This window comes from Lycium ferocissimum, chromosome 9, assembly GCF_029784015.1.
Source record: "Lycium ferocissimum isolate CSIRO_LF1 chromosome 9, AGI_CSIRO_Lferr_CH_V1, whole genome shotgun sequence".
NCBI lineage: Eukaryota > Viridiplantae > Streptophyta > Magnoliopsida > Solanales > Solanaceae > Lycium > Lycium ferocissimum.
Genome location: NC_081350.1, coordinates 36,505,578 through 36,512,613, shown reverse-complemented (window position 1 = coordinate 36,512,613; position 7,036 = coordinate 36,505,578).

The window sequence follows — 7,036 nt, the reverse complement described above, 5'->3', positions numbered from 1 at the left end:
GGAGGCATGTGTTTACTTCTCTCTCCTCTTACTTTTAACCTTGTGGCAGAATGTATTTATTTGTTAACACACAATTTGAGTTTTGGGTGGACGAGATGAAACCTACTTTAGCTAGATCAAGCGAGAATTCAAGTACTTTTACCGGATTGGTCATCGAGGATATGGTCAAAAGATGGTGGTTGTCCTTTTGGAACAGTTCTATTAGAAGATTGACTAAAAATCTTATTAGACAACGAAACATGCCACCACCAGAAGATGTAACATATGTCACTAATTTGACTACCGTAAGAGATAATGCTACATTAATTTACTATTTTACCTTAAATAATAGAATCATGATTTCATTTATAAAATCAAACTAGTTATGTGAGGGCGCGTGCTAGCGGGCCCAATGAATATAAAGCGATATTTTAACTAAAGAAATATAATTTGTGTTAGTACAAGTGTAATATTATTAATAAACAATATTATATCATTGTAGTCCTGAGTGGGTAGTTATATAAAAGCAAAATTTTCATTCCACTCCTTTAATATTTTAACTTCCATTTTGATGAAATTATTTAATTCAAATCAAATTTGGAACTTGAGAATTTGACATTATAACTTATGTATCCTAATTTTACGAAGTTATTTAGTTCTAAATAAATAATCTATACATAGTTAATGAACTTTTAAGACAACTACATAATTTAACTTGTGCGATGGAGGCTTGCTCTTTCTCTCTTCAATTAGGGATTAGGGGTTCGAACATGGATATGGAAAAAAATCTTTGGAGGAAGCGCTCCCCGAATAGCGCGATGCGGTGCGGGTTATCTTGGATTAATTGGGCTCAAATGCGGATATCGAGCACCCAATCGGAAAAAAATCAAAGAACGTGAAAAATGAGGTAGGAGGTTCGATAGCTTTTGAAAAGTAGACTTTAAAAACAAAAAAAAAATTGACATAAATAAATAAGATTAGGACCTAAAAAGTAATTAATTAAAAAGTTTTAAAAAAATTTGAAAATTATTGTAAGGACTACAAAGTCCCCAGTCTCGATAGCTTTTTGAAAAGTAGACTTTAAAAACAAAAAAAACAAAAAAATTGACTTAAATAAATAAAATTAGAACATAAAAGTAATTAATGAAAAAGTTTTTAAAAATTTGGGAAATTATTGTGAGGACTACAAAAGTCCTCACATTCCCTCTTATATATAATAGTAATTTGTTAAGCATCACTAAATATATAATTATAAAAAAGAGGTCATAGTAAACAAATTTATATTTGTCCATCATTGCAGCAAATCTCATACATTTTCATTGCTTCTACACAGATTAACAACAAAAGTGAGTCAAAAGGAAGATACATATCGTCGCAAGGATACAAGGTATATAAATAGTTGAATTGTATAATAATATTATCACCACTTAATTTTCTAGTTAAATAGTAGATACTGAAATTTTGAAGTTACTTTGGTTGTTTGTATCACGTCTCTTATAATTTGCAAGGATCAAGTTATTCTATCTTGGATCTCTTTTTCCCCGCTTTTTCTAATGCTACTGTTGTACTCAAAATGAGGGGGGGGGGGGAGGATAATTACTTTAAGATAATATATCTTAAATAGGTTAAATTTTATGTATTCTGCAATAATTTAACAAATATTTCCCTGTCTATATTCAGCTTGCTATAGTTCGAATTCAAGAAAATCAATACTACAGGTTTGCGGCGGAAATTTGGATATGGAATCATCAATAGTTCCCGGTCTGGATTTCTCTACAAGTTTGATGAGGAAAAATATCATAGCCCCTTTAGTCAATAAGAATAGCAGAATTCCGCTTTAAAAAACCTTACCTTAAATGTCGAAATTGAAGTTATCTCATTAGCGGTAATGACGATCACTTGAATGAAATGCATACAATAGCGGATTTCGTTCTATTAAATTCACTATCCATTATGGTACGATACATACAAATATAACGAACGAGCCGACTTTACGGCGGGAAATGCAATTTTAGTAAAAAGGCCGATAACGAAATACCCGCTTCGTGTATATAATGCAATTTTGAAACAAGTCTGTGAAAAGGTAGAAATAAAATACGAAGAGGGGCAGCTAGACCGAGTAGGGGTTCGAATCTATCTCTTCGAAAGGGTTGAACACCGTGATATATATATAATCCTCATGTTGAAGGTAAATAACACAGTGCAAGTCGATTGAAATTCAAAATGGGCCAGACATTTTAGAAGTTGGTTGGAGAGTAAGCTTAGCAACTTGTACATTGATAATTTAACTATTTCACTTGTAATAGATTTATTTAAAATTAATTTTAATTTTTTGAATGTCTCCCAATGAGCTCCAATCCGATCCAATCATCATGATAGACCTATATCTTGTTTCAGGTGGATCCGACTCTTTATGGAGATACTAAACTAGGCTTTTTGCTCATTTTCAAGTGTTGTCTTATGTAATCTAGTGCCTTTCGTTTTGCTTTCATGACACTAGCTAATATTTCCTTTAGTTAGTCATTTTCTTCAATTGAGAAAAGTTCATGCATATACTTTACGTTTATTAGACTGGTGACACACATTGTTTCAATACACTATGCCCGGGAATTGTACTAGTAAACCGTGAGATACCTCTCGATATGGTTTTTCCTAGAATTTCACAGCATGGAAGTAGGCCATGGGAGTACAGAATGTATATAGATCGGGTACATTTTCTTTCTTTACCTAAAATTATTTTTCAAGTTTTTGAAAACTACAAAATACTAATAAATACATTTTCTTCTGAAAAATAAAAGGATCTAGCCAATGGAAATTGGTGGCTTATACTTGGAAAAAACTACCAACAAATTGGCTTTTGGCCTCGGAAGATTTTCACTAGCTTTGCTAATAACGTTGAGTGGGGAGGAGTTGCATATAGCCCACCAGGTGTGCCTGAACATCCAATGGGCTCAAGTTTTTTTCCTGTCGAAAGCACCGGATATGATGGTTATTGTAAGAGACTTATCGTTTTAGATGATATAGGTGCAACAATAGATGTAGATAAGACGTATGTATATGTCGACGATCCTAATCTGCATCGAGTTTCTGATTACCCACATATGCGACCTGGAAAATTTCAACATTTTGTTTTTTAAGGCGGACCTGGAGAGAGTCACTAAGTCTAAATTTAGTTACTTATTATCATGATGATATTTATTATGTTTTTGCTTTTCGTATTTGAAGAATGAACTCAATTCATGACCTTTTTGTTTTATTGGTTCTTGGTTTTCATTTATTACCACTTTTCACTTTATTTGTATTAAATAAAAATTAATTATATTAACAATGTATATTACTTAGCGCCATAATATATGCTCTTCTGGTAGCATCGCTTATGAAACCAACTTTGGTTTTTTGTTCTTTCTTTGTGAGGGGCTGAAAAGTTGATAAAGGCACCTTTATTTAGTTTTACAAAACAATACTTTTGAATTTAATTCATCTAAACCAATAATTTAAAGTTAGAATTCATTTTAATAGGAAAATGGTTAGACATCTTTTAAGTCCTTGGGAATCATTTTGACTATCTATCTTTCTAAGTAAATTTGCTTTGTGCTCAATTAAGGAAATCACATGATTTAAAAAAACAAAAATAAAAACGGATAATTTCATAAACTTCTCTTGAGATTTGGCTTCGTAACACTAGCTTCCCATGTAGTTACACTATCATATTTATCTCACTTATTTTTATTTTTCTTGTGATAATTTTTGACGTGTTTATCATTAATATTAATTAAAAAAATTGTAATCTAAGTAATTTTCCATTTTAATATAATATTTTATTCAATTTATTTTTTTAAATATTTCTTTTAAAAAAACTCGCAAAACCCTAATCACGTAGTAGGTCATCCAACAACTTCGAAAAAACAACAAGGGTGATTAAAGAGTTTTATCTCGTCTATGGAAGAAGGCTTTTTTCTTTGTCATTATGGGTTATATTTAGTTTTGCAAACACGTTGAGGCTTATTAACTTGCAGAAATTTCAACTCGCCCTGCCCTGCCTCGTAAACAGTTCTTTTAGTTTTCAACCGCTTGTGCCCTGCTTAAATGTTTATTTTTATTTTCCTTTTCTTTTACACTTTTTATCCCAGCTATCTAAATGTTTTTAACAGTTCGTATTAAAGTTCTGATAGATTTTGAATCTCCTTTTTATATGAAAAAATAGAGAAGCGATATGAATTGATTACTTTATGTATGTAATTAAAAGAACTTGTCATTACAGAATGATGTGGTCTTTGGTTTTCCAGTATTCTGAAGTTTGTCTAATCGAATATTGTTTTTCTTCAGGTTAAATTAAATTGTTAGATAATGATTTTTTGAAGGTTTCGTTTTCTTAAAAATGGTTAAAAAATAAAAATTGAACAAAAGAGTATAAAGTTTCACTTTGTGTGCTGAACGAAACTTTTCCTGATGTTGCTTAAGAAATTCTTCTAAGAGAAGAACAGGTGAAATTTGTCTATGGGTGAAAGAGAACAAAAAATATAGGGGTAGCACAACTTATCAATATGTACACGGTTCGGCCAAACTTATTTACCAATATGGCCGAAATATACAAAACGTATACACTGATTTATGTATATTAATGTATACGTATGTAGATTGTATGTATAATATATGTATAGTATGCGCATATTATAAGTATAATTATACAAAATCTATACATTTGGTCATATCTTGTAAACTAGATTATCCAAAGGCATTGGGCTATAATTTTTCCCTTATAATTAGCAAATATCCTTTGCAGTTGTCATTTGGCTGCTCAACCAAAAATAATTACAATCGCTAGTCATTATAAATAAACATTAATTATATTTAAAATAGGGAAAATAACACTCTATGGCATTTTGGGTAAAATATTTACCCGAAATGGCCATAGTTTTTTTTTTCACATTTTGTTGCCTTCATCCCATTTTTTAAAAAAAATAATTACCCGAGATAGTCACCCTCCTTCCCCCCCATATCAAACTCTATGATGCTATTTTTCCTTCCAAATCTCTTTCTAATGTTGGTGTTTTTTTAAGGGTAAAGTGTGTATAAAACACATACGTTATGTTCTTTTCTTATTATAAACAACTGTTATAACACTATATTCTTATATAAACAACTGTATATAACATAACAGCGTAGGTGTGTATAAACAACTATTATACGTTATTATACATTTTTATACAAGGTTTATACATTGTCTACAGTAGGTGTATAAAGTTGTATAAAGTTGTACATTGTTGTATAATCTTTTTGTGTATACAAGCTGCGGCCATAATTTGTTGGGCCATAGGTTTGTAATTTAAAATATGGCTACACAAATGTAATTTTGTGTGCTAAATTGTACATTACTGAAATTCTCCCATTTAAAATATGTATATTTTTTGTATATTACTATTAATTTACAAAAAAAATATACATTTGATGGCTATTATTAGTGACAGCTATACGGCGTTAAAATCTTGAAAGAAATCACATAAAAGTTGTTCAGTTCCCTTTGATCCAGCATTAGGAAATCTTCATCACAAAAAAGTCTCAAAACTAGTTTTGGCCCAACTAGGCCCGTTTATGCCAAGAAAAAACTTCAAATTTCGCGGTTTGTTTTCAAATGGGCTGGTCTTTAGTTTTTGTCCTTTAAATGGGCTGGTCTTTAGTTCTTTCCCTTTAAATGGGCTGATCTTTTAATTTTTTTGATCGTTTAAAATCGAACTTATGCCTAGCTGAGCATATATTCTTTAAGAGCGCGAGATAAAACTTATGAATTTTATGATGTGAAAATATAATTTATGTCTCAAAAAAGTTATTTTGTCTCGAGGGACAAAAATTAAAGAACAACACAAAATAGGGACAAACTAACAAATGACCCTGAGAAAACAAAACAATTGTTTCCTTTATTTTCGATAATAACCGGCAATTGTGTTGTTTAACGATTAGGGGCTAAAATATACAAAGAACCCAAGAAAGGAATACAAGTACAGAAAGCTTACTTTCATTCTTGAACTTTTTCAACTTTGTAAATTTATAATCACAAGCTATTAAGATAAACTTTAACAAAAAACTATTACTTCTTGGTAATATAATATCAAAATTATTACATTGGAAGTAGATTTAACAAGATATAAATATCTCAAGCCACAAGATAACTATAATCACGATGGAAATCTGGACACGTCATTTGCCTAAGCATCCACGTTTTTGTACAATGATGATGAAACACATGACTATCGGGGAGAATGCGTACATGCTCGATTTGTTCAAAATCACTCAAACAAATGTGGGAAGTACCATCCATTAAATTATGTTATCTAACGAATATTGTATAAAAGGAAATCGAATGATGACTTTTTGATAGCGTTATTGTGCCTAACATTATAGCATGCCCCCCTCAAACATAAAAAGAAAGGCAAAATACATCAAAACACCCTTTAAGCTTATACGAAATGTCGATATCACACAAAACATCGAACGACTATTCGCTTAACATGTTAAAAGTGAATTAAATTGCCCTCACAGGACCAAAACCCCGATTAGTGAATAGCGTGTGCGACACTCGCCTTGAGTGAAGCCACGTATTAAATGAAGCGATTTATTTTATAATCACGATATTATAATATATTTAACGTAATAAACTAATTTTAATACCCAAACCCATTTTTAACACCACATACCCATTTTAACACCCCCGACCGTTTCAAATCACCCACCAGCGTGAAGCACGTAGATCGTAATTCAAGAAAACAAACGATACCACAAGCAACGGATCGTTCAATATTGGTCCTAAATCATATATTTTTCACTTTACCTGCTCAATATTGTCGGGTTTGATAGAGTTTTTTTTAGTTTTTCTTCATCTTATAATCGAAGTGTTGGTGATTTTTGAACTCGATCGATTCGAAGTTGGCTTTTTGTTAACGTTTGGAGGACAAACATGGGGCGTTATTAAAAAAAATTTGTGTTTTCTCATTTTTTTTTTTGTTTCAAAATTAAAAACTGGGGGTTTTTTTTCTTTAATTTTTTTTCGCAAAATTTTCGG